At 25.1% G+C, this 11,982-nt stretch overlaps 1 non-coding gene and 1 pseudogene across 1 annotated transcript; one reads left to right on the plus strand and one right to left on the minus strand.

Moving 5' to 3' along the window:
* The first annotated feature begins 2,789 nt into the window (after window positions 1-2,789).
* On the plus strand, window positions 2,790-2,909 carry LOC135929213 (5S ribosomal RNA; annotated as a pseudogene).
* Window positions 2,910-7,714: 4,805 nt separating this feature from the next.
* On the minus strand, window positions 7,715-7,829 carry LOC135929234 (U5 spliceosomal RNA). Its single transcript, XR_010572539.1, has one exon. It is a non-coding gene; the product is annotated as a U5 spliceosomal RNA (small nuclear RNA).
* Window positions 7,830-11,982: the final 4,153 nt, after the last annotated feature.

Below are 11,982 nucleotides of genomic sequence, written 5' to 3' on the forward strand. Positions count from 1 at the left end.
CTGTATGGATTCTGTAGATTTTTTTCACAACACACATTTGCGCCTTGATTTATTAGGTGTATTTTTAAACATATTTTTTATATTGAAATTGCTATTATAAATTGAAGAAGTAGATGATATATTGGCTATTGAGGAGGTAAAAGACTGGACTTATATTATGGTCTTGTATAATTATGTTTTTAGCAATAAATATCATAATCACGTCGGAATCTAACGTGTCATTCACCATTTCGATGTTATTCATATAAGGAGGGGTGTTAAAAACTTTTATTTAAAAAAAAAGGATTTATAATTTAAAAAATTTTTTTTATTAAAAAATATTCATTTATAATTTTAATTTGTTTTAATTTCATTCAAATAAAAATAATAAAAATTTTATACCAAATCTCTGATATAGTAAATTCTCATTTATTATAATTTGTTAACGCCTAGCTGGCACCTAAATAAGTAAGTGGGGGGAATAATTTTATTTTTTTTAGTTATTGTTGTATAATACAACTTATATTATGTATTTATAGTAGTGTTTTCAATTACATTTATGTTTAATATTACTTTTTGACAAATGTTTCACTTAAGGCGAAAAGAAAATATATTTAGATTGTAATTATATATTAAAGGTTGTTAATTATATAACGTGATTGGAAAACAATTGTTTTTCGAGATATATAAAGAATGATTTTTTTCAGAGACCTGCAGAGGTACCATTTGCACGGCACGGCCCGGCCCGGATAATATACTATATTTTATATTGCATTTATAAAAATAAAACTAATATTCATAAAAATGGTAATAATATTTTGAGCATATACTATATTTTATATTGCATTTAAAAATAATAAAACTAATATTTAATTTATAAAAATGGAAAATATTTTGAGAATATAATATATTGTATTTAATTTACTATTTAATTTATAAAATAAAAATAAATCGCTATTTAAAAAAATGCATGTATAATAAATAGTATTTTGAAAATATAATCTAATTGCCCAATATTAATATAATTTATTTTATAATATAAATTTTTAACAAAAGAAGATAATTGTATTATTTAATATTGTAAAAAAAAATAATGAAAAATGTTGGATTAAAAACTTTCATGACTCAAGGTAAATATAATAAATGCAATAAATATTTGACAGTTTGCAAAGTAAAAAACCAGCATGATTGACGCTATACTCAAGAAAGATATTAAAAATTCATAAATTATCATGAAGAAAGAGAAGCATATCTACCTTTTCAAGTTGAAGATTACTTCTTCTTTCTTCAAGAATTCTCCCAGTAGTGGAAAAATTTCGCTCACAGCTTGCACTTAAAACAGGAATTGCCAATTTTGCTAAAATTGGAAATTCGCTTTGATGAGCCGCCCACCACTCTAACAAATTATCCACCTTAAATGTTTTATCTATTATTTCTGTAATTATATTATTCATCATCGGGTATTGACATATTACCAGAATTACCATAGCCCCATTTGTCATAAAACGATTCAGTTTGTTTAACAACAGTCGTAATTTGACTGGTCGATGGTATTTCATTTACTTCCTGAGCCTCTTGTAATTTAATATAATCTTTTATATAGTTTTCCGTCATTTTGCGATCTGTCCCTGACTACATGCGTAATTGCTTGAATTTGGGACAGAGAAAAAGAGAAATAAAATGATACTTGTGTAAAACAAATTTTTCAATTAAAAAATGCTTTATATTAAGTAAAATCAATTTTATTTCTCTTTTTCGCTTTGAAAGGTATTACAAACTTTAAGAAGTGATATTCCTTTATTTGATTGTTTTGGTAAAATATATTCTAAAAATTTAGATATGAATTATAAAAAAATATATTAATAATACTTGAATATTGGGGCTGGCTTATTTAAGATATTCCTTTATTTGATTGTTTTGGTAAAATATGTTGTAAAAATTTAGATATGAATTATAAAAATATATATTAAAACTTTGAATAAATTTGCAGGAAATTAATAATTAGATCGATCTGTGGGTTGTTAGGTAATGTTAACCATCACCCAATATTATATTAATCATAACTATAATATAATCTTATAACTATTAACTCATAATGTAAAAATTTTTATAAAAAATATTAAGGCCCGGCCCGGATATATTTAAAAAATAATTTTTTAGGCCCGGCCCGGATATGTTTAAAAAAAATTTTTTAGGCCCGGCCCGGGTATATTTAAAAATTTTAAAATACGGCCCGGCCTTACCCGGGCCGGGCCGGACCGGGTTTAGGGCCGGGCCTGCAGGTCTCTGATTTTTTTTGATATATATACACAGATAAAAATTTTATTATTCAATAAATAGATCACATCACATTCAAGTTATTCTATATATTTATTTATTCTTATTCATTAGTTATAAAATTCATTGTTTATTTTATTTAATTATTATTTTTTATACTTACCAAGGTGGTGGAAGTGGGGGGGGGGGGTATTTTTATTTTACTTTTTCCAACTTGTGGAAAAAAAAGATATTATTTTTTAGAATGTAGGGGAGACCATATTTTTATTTTGCTATCATTTTTAATTTGATATTTCACATAATTATAACATTATTTTATATGCTAGATGGCGTAAATTTATTTTTCTTGTAAAGCTAAATATTTTAAAAAATAAACATATAAAGGTATGAAATGTAAAAAATATTTTGTTTATTTAAGATAATAATATATGTTTAAACCTAAATTATTTGTTTATTATAATAAATTGTAATTTTAAAATATTTTACATTAAAAAATTATGATTTACGTAAATAAACATTTTAAAACATCGAATTGATACGACTATAATACAGTTGAAAGCACCAGTTCCCTTTTGAAGACCGAAGTTTAGCAGCGTTGAGCCTGGTTTGTATCAGGATGGGTGACCGCCTGGGAATTACAGGTGTCGTATTCCTTTTTTTCCCATTTTATTTAATAGTTATCTATGAAATTCTCATTTATTATATTAAATACTAGATGTAAGGAAATTCCCGTGTCCTTCATAATATAAATATAATATTTTATTGCAAAAATTATATTTATTATCAAATCATAAAAAAATTTTTTTTGCTTGAGCTATAAAGTTTTTTAAATTTTTTGTTGAACTTATTCATAACAGATATGCCAGCTCTTTTATAGGGAAAGAATGTCATTCTGATTGCATTTTTTTTTCTAGTTTTTGAGTTGATTTTTGATATGTTAGCTGAAATAATATTATATAGGCCTCGAGATTTTTCAAATACAGGTACAAACCCTTTTGACGTCAATCAGCAAAATCTCCGGGCTTGCATTATATTATTTTGCCTAAAATATTTATTGGGCAGTTTTTTAAAAATAATTCACCCAAACGGGTTAAATTTTTACATCACTTTTTTTTATTTCTCAAAAAATTTCAAACTGTAAAATGTTTTCAATTTACAATTTTATGTTGATAAAATTATATTATCTTTAAATTGTATTTTTGTTAATTGCAAGGATTGATTTTTATTTAACAAGAGATGGTTTGTTTTATTTATATTATATACCAGTTACTTTAACAAGAAAACAGATTTATTTTTTTATATCGCATAATTGAATATTTTTTCTTATATAAAGATAAATATTTGTAGAACAAAAAAGGGAAAAATTTTTGTTTTACTTTAAAATTGGAATTTTATTGTTATTTAATTTAATAAAAAATACTTCTGATTTTTATTATAACCAGGGCTTAATCACTATACTAGTTAAAAATCCCTACACAAACATAGGCAATGCTTTTCGCTTCTGCATTAACTTGTATCAAAATTTCTTTTTAAAGAAAAGAATGACATATTGCTTCATTTTGGGCAAAGGGGAAAGAGTAAAGAGATAATTTTTATTTAGCTTAAGAATGATATTTAGGATAAATGACAGATTCGCTACACAAGGGAAATCTCCCTTTTCCACATCCCAAGTACCCCCCAAGGTTAGAAAGTTTTTTTTTAAAAGAGATCAATATATGATAGTTTATCAACTCTAAGCATAATCACTTTAATGTTAATTTATATAAGGATACTAAATGAGCGAATCATTGCGGTATATTAATTTTAATTTTAAAAAAATATTCGGATAATAAGAAAGACAATTTGGGCATCCTAACCGTGAAAGGTAAATGAGGAAGTTCCTTGGCGCTAATGAGCTGACAATGTAAATTCTATTTTTTTATTATAAAGATTTAGGCCCTGGATATGTTCTGAATTTGATCAGTTCGCTCCTGGCTGACTAGGATTACCTAGGCAAAAACGAAAAATCGTTAATATATTTTTCAAGATAATAACATTCAAAATTATTTTGTTTTCCACTAACGAGCGTTTATTATATTCCCGTTTAAAAATTTTTGCATCCCCCCTCCCTTTGTACTCTGGCATCTTTTCCTCTAATTTAATTTTATTCGTATATGTATGTAGTAATTTTTATAGGGATAAGAACTATCCGGGATCATCATGGGATTTAAAGGAATCTCTTTAAGAATTCAATTTTTTTAAAGTAACTTATTCGACACGTTTTTACCTAAAATAGAATATAAAAAAATGATGATTATTTATATGTTTTTTATTATTGGTTTTACTTAAAGATTTCAACAGACTAATTTTTTAAACTTTATCCATCTTCATATTAAATATCGATTATTTACGAGTCATTTCTCAGATATGGGTGTATTTGCCACAACAAATTAATAAAATATTCTTGATTAATCGTCATCTTGATCCAATAATTTACAATTGATACATATTTTATAATTACTATTTTATTATATGTTACTTATTATATAGGAGAAATTTAATTTGACACGATAAACGAATTGTAATAAATTTATAATCTTAAAGCCTTGATAAAGCTAATCATCTGTTTATTTCACCGCCATCCAGTGGCGTATCCAAAATTTTCTTGGGGAGGGGGGGGGGATTTTTTTGGGGGCTTCGCCCCCAAACCTTCTTTATCTGGCCTTCGGCCAGCTTTCTCCCGGCCATCGGCCGGGTCTTATGTTTTAGCTATTCCATTTAATTATTCATAATTTAATAATAATTATATTTCTATTTGTAACTATTATTTACTAATTCGTGCTAATGGATATTTCAAGCCTATTTTTTATTATTTTTAGTTAGGTATATTATATTTAATAAAGTTTTTTAAATGTAAAGTTGAAATAAAGTTTAATGTCATTTTTTTTATAAAATGCTTTAAAAACTAGCCTCAGCTTAAACATACAATATAAGTATAATTTAATTTTTTTATTTAAAATACTAATAGTAGTGTGTATAAAATATTAATGTTGTTAAACGGCTCGTTTTGAGCTGATTTTTAAAAACGGCTAACTCAATATTTTCACCAGAAAAATATTAACTAAACCTCGAAATTTCGATACTATATGTCTAGACCTTTGCTCCATCTATGAGAAAAATTTTCAGGCTTGCATTATATTTTTCTGGATAAATAAATGAGTTAGCCGTTTTAAAAAATCGGCTCAAAACAAGGGGTTTAACAACACTATAAAATATTGACTAGAAAATAATTAAATAAACAAGTTTTTTTAAACTTCTTATCAAATACAATATTATACAAATTTTTTTATTAAATACTATAATTATAATGCGATTTTTAATTTTCGTGTGAATGTTGCCAATTCATCAAGAATTTTGTTTGTCTTTGAAACCAAATCTCTGTGGATATTTAACAGAGTTAACCCATTTAGCCGAGATTCGGAATTTGTACTTCATAAATATGTTTTCAACCTTCTTAAGTTGGAAAATCCTTTCATTCGTACATGTTATAATAGGCAAACATGGTAGGATATAAAACATCTTCAAAATATTAGGAATTTGAGCCAAGGTTTCTTTACACTGATTGAACGCATCAATAGCATGCTCAGGTAAAATAGCTAAACGTATTAAATATTTATCACAATTCGAATTCACTGATTATATTTATTTCAATATCAATATCATAGGAATAAAATTTTGCTATTTAATTTTGCCAAAAGTGGCATTAGAAAACGAAGATGGATCTTTAGGTATTAAAACTTGAAGATTGCTAAAGACTTGTTTTTTATCTAAAAGCCGTACTTTTATTTGCGATAAAAAAGTATCTAAGAATGGGATGAAAGTGGATATTTTATAATATTCTTCAGTTGAGCCAATATTTATTTTACATCCCAATAATTGCCCAGGTGCTAGACGAGGTTTAATTAGTGTTATATCATAAAATTTATCGATTCAACGTCTATATAAATATTATGAAAATTTTCATCTACATTCATTCTTATTGTATCTACCTATTTATATATATATTTTCCGCCAAATCAATAACCTGAACCAAATCTAAATTTGGTTTCTGTAAATTTCTACAAAGTAGTGAGCTATAGGAAAATAATTTATTGATGTAACTAGCAGAAATGATAAAGTCTGATTAATCAATTGAATTCAATATCGCTTCTGACGACACATTACTTTTTTTCATGCTCAGCCTTATTTAACTTTTGTATTTCTATTTCTTCTGTTCTACAAAATCGAAGTAAAAATAAAATATTTAAAAAATTATAGATATTTCTTAATAATTAATATTAAAAATACTTATTAATTCTAACTTACTAATAATTTTGAATTTAAATAATAATAAAATAAATTACCATTTGATTTCAATCTCTTTGAAATTAAAATTTTTCCATTTTATTAATATTTTTGAATAATGTTAATGTACTCACAAGGAAAGTAAATTTTAATAAAATTTATTTATAAAAAATAAGTGATGTTGGAAAATGGATTTTCAAATATTTGTAAAATTTTGATTGTAGGGGAGGGGAGAGGGGGGAGGGGGTGGAGGGTAAAATTTTTATTAGCTTAAAATGATATTTATAAAAACAGTGGGGGGGGGGGGGGATTTCCCCCTTTCCCCCCCATTGGTTACGCGCCTGCCACCATCTGTTTAGGATTCTTTTGGTATCAGTTTTGACAATTCATCAATATGTTCTTTTTTTTTAGTAAAAATTCTTTAATATATTAAATAAATTTTTAAAAGCCATTTTGAGTTTAGTAATTAAATATAACATAAATTATATTTTATTTTTGCGAATTTAAAATATAATAAATTATAATTATTTATATTAAAGATTTTAGCAGGCTCATTTAAATTTTTTTTTGTCAATCTTCTTCATATTAAATATTTAATTATTATTAATAGAAAATATAATATTTAATAAATCATTACCTTGAACCATTAATTCAAAATAAAATATATTATTATTTTGTTAATTGTGTAATTGAAATTTTTTTCGATAAACGAATTATAAATTACAAAAAATAGTTAGGCGAAATTTTATTACACTTTATAAAATTTTACCAAAATATGTTTTAGACGGAATTCGCAATAAATAAGAATTATATCATAAACAAGGTATATTTACAAAAATAAAAATTTCAAATGCGCAAAATTTCCTTTTTTTTATGTGTAATCAGATATCTGCAGAGATGGCATTTGTACGGCCCAGCCCGGCCCGAATTTTTTTTAAATATATTTTATTTATTTTTGATTTTTACAACTAATAATGGCGATTTCAAATATTTTAAAATATAGGCCCGGCCTGGGTGAATTAAAAACAATTAAAACCCAGGCAGGGCGTAGGGCCGGGCCTGCAGGTCTCTGTTTAATATTTCAAGATTTTTGATAAGAAAATCATAAAATTTCTAAATTGATTGAGAAAATGTTTTCCCTTGAAAAAGGGATAAAAATTTTCAATAGATGAAATAACTCGTTTATCCTTAGCAAGGAAATCTTTAGTAAAAGGCGAAAGATTTATTCGTTCTGCGAAGAACCTGAGACTAAATTTGTAAGGTATATGTTGTATTATATAAAAAAATAATTGTTAAAAATGTAATATTAAAAAGAAATATATAATATTTTGTTAAAAATCGGTGAATATTTCATTTTATATTTTATGACGTGAAAGAATAAAAAGAAATAAAATATTTAAAAGTGTGAAAAAATTCTATTCTCAAAATTTTATAACAGAGCTTCTTTCTTTTCTTTGACAGTATATATATTGGACACTTATAGAATAATTTTAAATACAATTATAGTCATATTTAAGATAAATATTTACATATAAAAATAATTTTATAAAAACTATAAATAAACTCTCAAAAAATAGATGATTTATTAGATGTAAAAAGTGTTGTATTTATTCATTTTTTAAAATAATTAATTCCTTTTTTTTATTAATTTTTTATATTGTTATGTAATTACTTTTTTGAATATTATAATTAGGTATTATTGTGGTGTTTATTCATTTTTTTAAATAATGAATTCCTTTTTTTTTTATAATTTGAATATTATAATTAGTTATTATTATTATTATATAATAATTTTAGTTGGGAATTGTTAGTATATGTAAAAATTATTAATTTCTTTGGTTATTCAAATTTTTTTTGGTTAAAAAATGTTATTTGAATATTAAAAGAAAAAAGATATATATACGAAACCAAATCATTTTAAATATTTACTCACCAATTATTATTCAATTAATTCTATTTCAAAATAAAGTTACCCGTACTTCTAAATACAAAAAAGGTTTGATGTTATATATATTTTAATATTTAATCTTCCTTTTTTTTATAATAATCAACATCAAAATCTAACAAAAAGGAAGATATCTTTCAGAATTTTCTAATTATTTTATACTATTTTTAATTTGTTTATTTCACTTAAATATTTATTTAATCTGCTAGATGGCATAAATTTTTTTCACTTTATAAATAAATATATTATAAAAAAGTAATAAATAAAGGTAAAATATAAAATAATTATTTTGTTTATTTAAGATAATAATTTTTGTTTAAAACCGAAATTATTTGTTATTAAAATAGATTGTAATTCTTAAATATTTTACATTAAAAAATTATAATTCACCTAAATAAAAAATTTAAAAGTATAACTTTCGATTACGACCATATCACGTTGAAAGCACCGGTGTAGTGGGTCATCAAAATCTCATGGCTCATACCTTGTGATAGTGATTTCATGAGATTTTGTTTTTTATCGCTTCAAATACATTGGGGGCCATTTAAATATTATCTCACGGCTATTCAATATTTCAAAATATCATGGATTTTTTTAAAATCTCACATTACAAATTCAATATGGATTAGATTTTCTCAAATTTAATCGTCAGATTTTAATGTAGCTGTCAAATTGAAAATATTTCATTTTAATTTGAAAAGAAAGAAATATTTCTTGTATTATGAAGTACCTCTTTAACTAACAATATATATTATATTTTATAAATATTTTTAGTGATAATTTTTTCAAAATAAATGATTAAATATACAAAAATTCCACTTAATGTTAATAAATCTAACTTTATTAGAAAATGCACGGCCTACAAGTAAGTTAAATATATTGGCAGGCTTGTTAACCAATCTTTTTAAAACGATCGAATCCCGATCACGATCTTTTCAAAAAAAAGATGATCGAAATCCAGGATTGACCTTTTTTTCTATTTAAATTTCTGAAGGAAATTTCTGACCGATGCAAAATTAACTAATATATGGTATAAATTTATTGTTATTGAATAATAATATAATAAAACCGATGCAAAATTAACTAATATAAAAATAAATTAAATATGATAGAAATTTATTGTAATTGAATAATAAATATGCTAAATGTATAACAATTATAATATATTTATTTATAATTAAAATTAGCTTTTATTAATAAAATTTTTTCTAAATTATCATCATTTAAACATCCGCGTCTATCATTTAGAACATGTTTAGCTTTACTAAACAAGCGCTCCACAGGAGCGCTTGATGGCAAAGGTGTATTATATTCAATAAATATTTTTTTAAAATTAATATAAGTATTAAAAATATTCATGGAATCATCATTTGAATAAAAAAATTTTTTAACGGAACAACCATTTTGTACAGTATTTTTCCCAAAAAAGGCATCAATGTCATCCATACATTCATTTGAGGTATCCACAGATGGTTGTTCCTGGATATTTTCCAAATGAGCAATTAATCGTTCTTTTACCATCATATTTTGTGGCAGATTAATATAGGGCCAATTGAGTTTAAATTTAGGGTGAATCATGGCTGCCAAAATATTACTGTCTTCATACAGTGAAGGAAATCTATATTATGAAATGATAATTAATTTATTATTAAATAAGTGTTCATTTTATATAAATCAAATCAAGTATCTGCATAACTTAACCCTTTTAAATTTTACAGTCAAGTCTAACACATCATCTGTATGGTATTTATTTATATTTGGGTCAGATCATAAATATTGATTAAATTAAAAATAAGCTTAATACTTAATATACAAAGAAATTAACATTGTAATTTATTTACAAAGAATATTAGTCAAAATATTAGCTTAAAATTCAAATAATCTAATCAATTTTTAATGTCTTCAAAGGCCCATTAATATTTTACTAGATATCAGAGGTTTAGTAGAACTGGCCTGTTAAAAATATTTTACTAAATTTGCCAGATCTTTGCAATTTTTTAATATATTTTGCAGATGTCTGATAATATAAAATAATTGCATAAAAAAATATTACCTTATATCAATACCTCTTAGAACACTATCTACAAGGGGCTGGCAATACCGCAGGCAGCTAAACTTCGTTAATTTATCTATTAATATCGATAGAACGGGAGTTAGATATCCCTGCTCCATATCATCCTCCCGTTCAAAGATTTTTATAGAGATAGCCAAAGGTTCCATAACCTATAAAATTTAAATTTATTTAGAAAATATTATTGTATTACTTTTGCATATTCTTTAACAAAAAAACATTCATCTTGCCTGAACATTGTAAATCCAATTTGATCAAATACTTGTTCCACTTCTGAAAACCTTTCAGAAGTTTTGTTAGGAGCTATTAAATATATCCCTAATTTCTCCAACAAAATATCCGACATTTTTGACGACATATTTTGCTCTAAAGCAAAACATTTTGCAAAAGTTGATCGAGATATTCGTTTGTAATTAAGGTCACTATCTGCCATCTCTGCATCTGTTGTTGCAATAAGGTTAAGATTGTGGCAACAACAACGTTGATGTTTTGGTAGGCTGATAGTAGAAATAATTGGGTCATCAACGGATAATATGTCATCCAAATTTATCAATTCCATATCCTCATTACTCTCTTCTTCATTTTATCCAAAAACTCTAGGAAAAATAAATTTATTTAAATATTTTTTGCTAAATATAAATATTACTTAAATGCCTTGACAAAGTTGGTTCCATTGTCAGTCACCATCCTCACCACCTTATTATGAATTTTATAGAACTTGTGGATACCCATGATTTCGTTGGCCAAAACATCATATGTTTGCCTCCCAATTATCCTCCTCATTGCCAAAGCGGCTGACCTTCTCTTGAGGGTTAACGGATCCAGCCAATGTGCAGTAAGTCCAATAAAAGCCCTAATAAAATAAACATTATAAAATTTATATAAATATAATATACCTTCGATGACCACTCCAACAATCAGCAGTGGTGCATATATAAGAAACTTCAGACAAATCTATTATAAGATTTGTCATCATATCTGTAAAGGAAGCAGATATCCTGTTGCCCAGTGTTTGGCGACAAATAATTTTTGTCGCAGGTGAAAAAGTTTTAATCATTGGATCATCAACCATAGACAGTGGTTGGAAAGTGTCAATAATAAAATCCATGATAATTTTATCTGCTGTTTTTTGCGAAACAGCTGGAATGTTTAGATTGTTAAAATTTAATTTAGATTGTCTGGATTTGCTACCAGAACCACTTTGGTTTTGCTGCGATATATTTTTTTGTGTAGAGAATTCGTTGAGGTGTTTGGTAATCTCATTTTTAAATTCACTGTGCTTTTTCTTTATAAAAGAAAAAAATAGTATGTATCAAAGTTGGATGTAAATAACTTCTCCTGAATCAAATTTCATTTTTAAAATTTTATATGGAAATTTAAAGTTAAA

Source organism: Gordionus sp. m RMFG-2023, chromosome 4 (assembly GCF_954871325.1).
Source record: "Gordionus sp. m RMFG-2023 chromosome 4, tfGorSpeb1-WG-v2, whole genome shotgun sequence".
NCBI classification, from domain to species: Eukaryota; Metazoa; Nematomorpha; class Gordioida; order Chordodea; family Parachordodidae; genus Gordionus; species Gordionus sp. m RMFG-2023.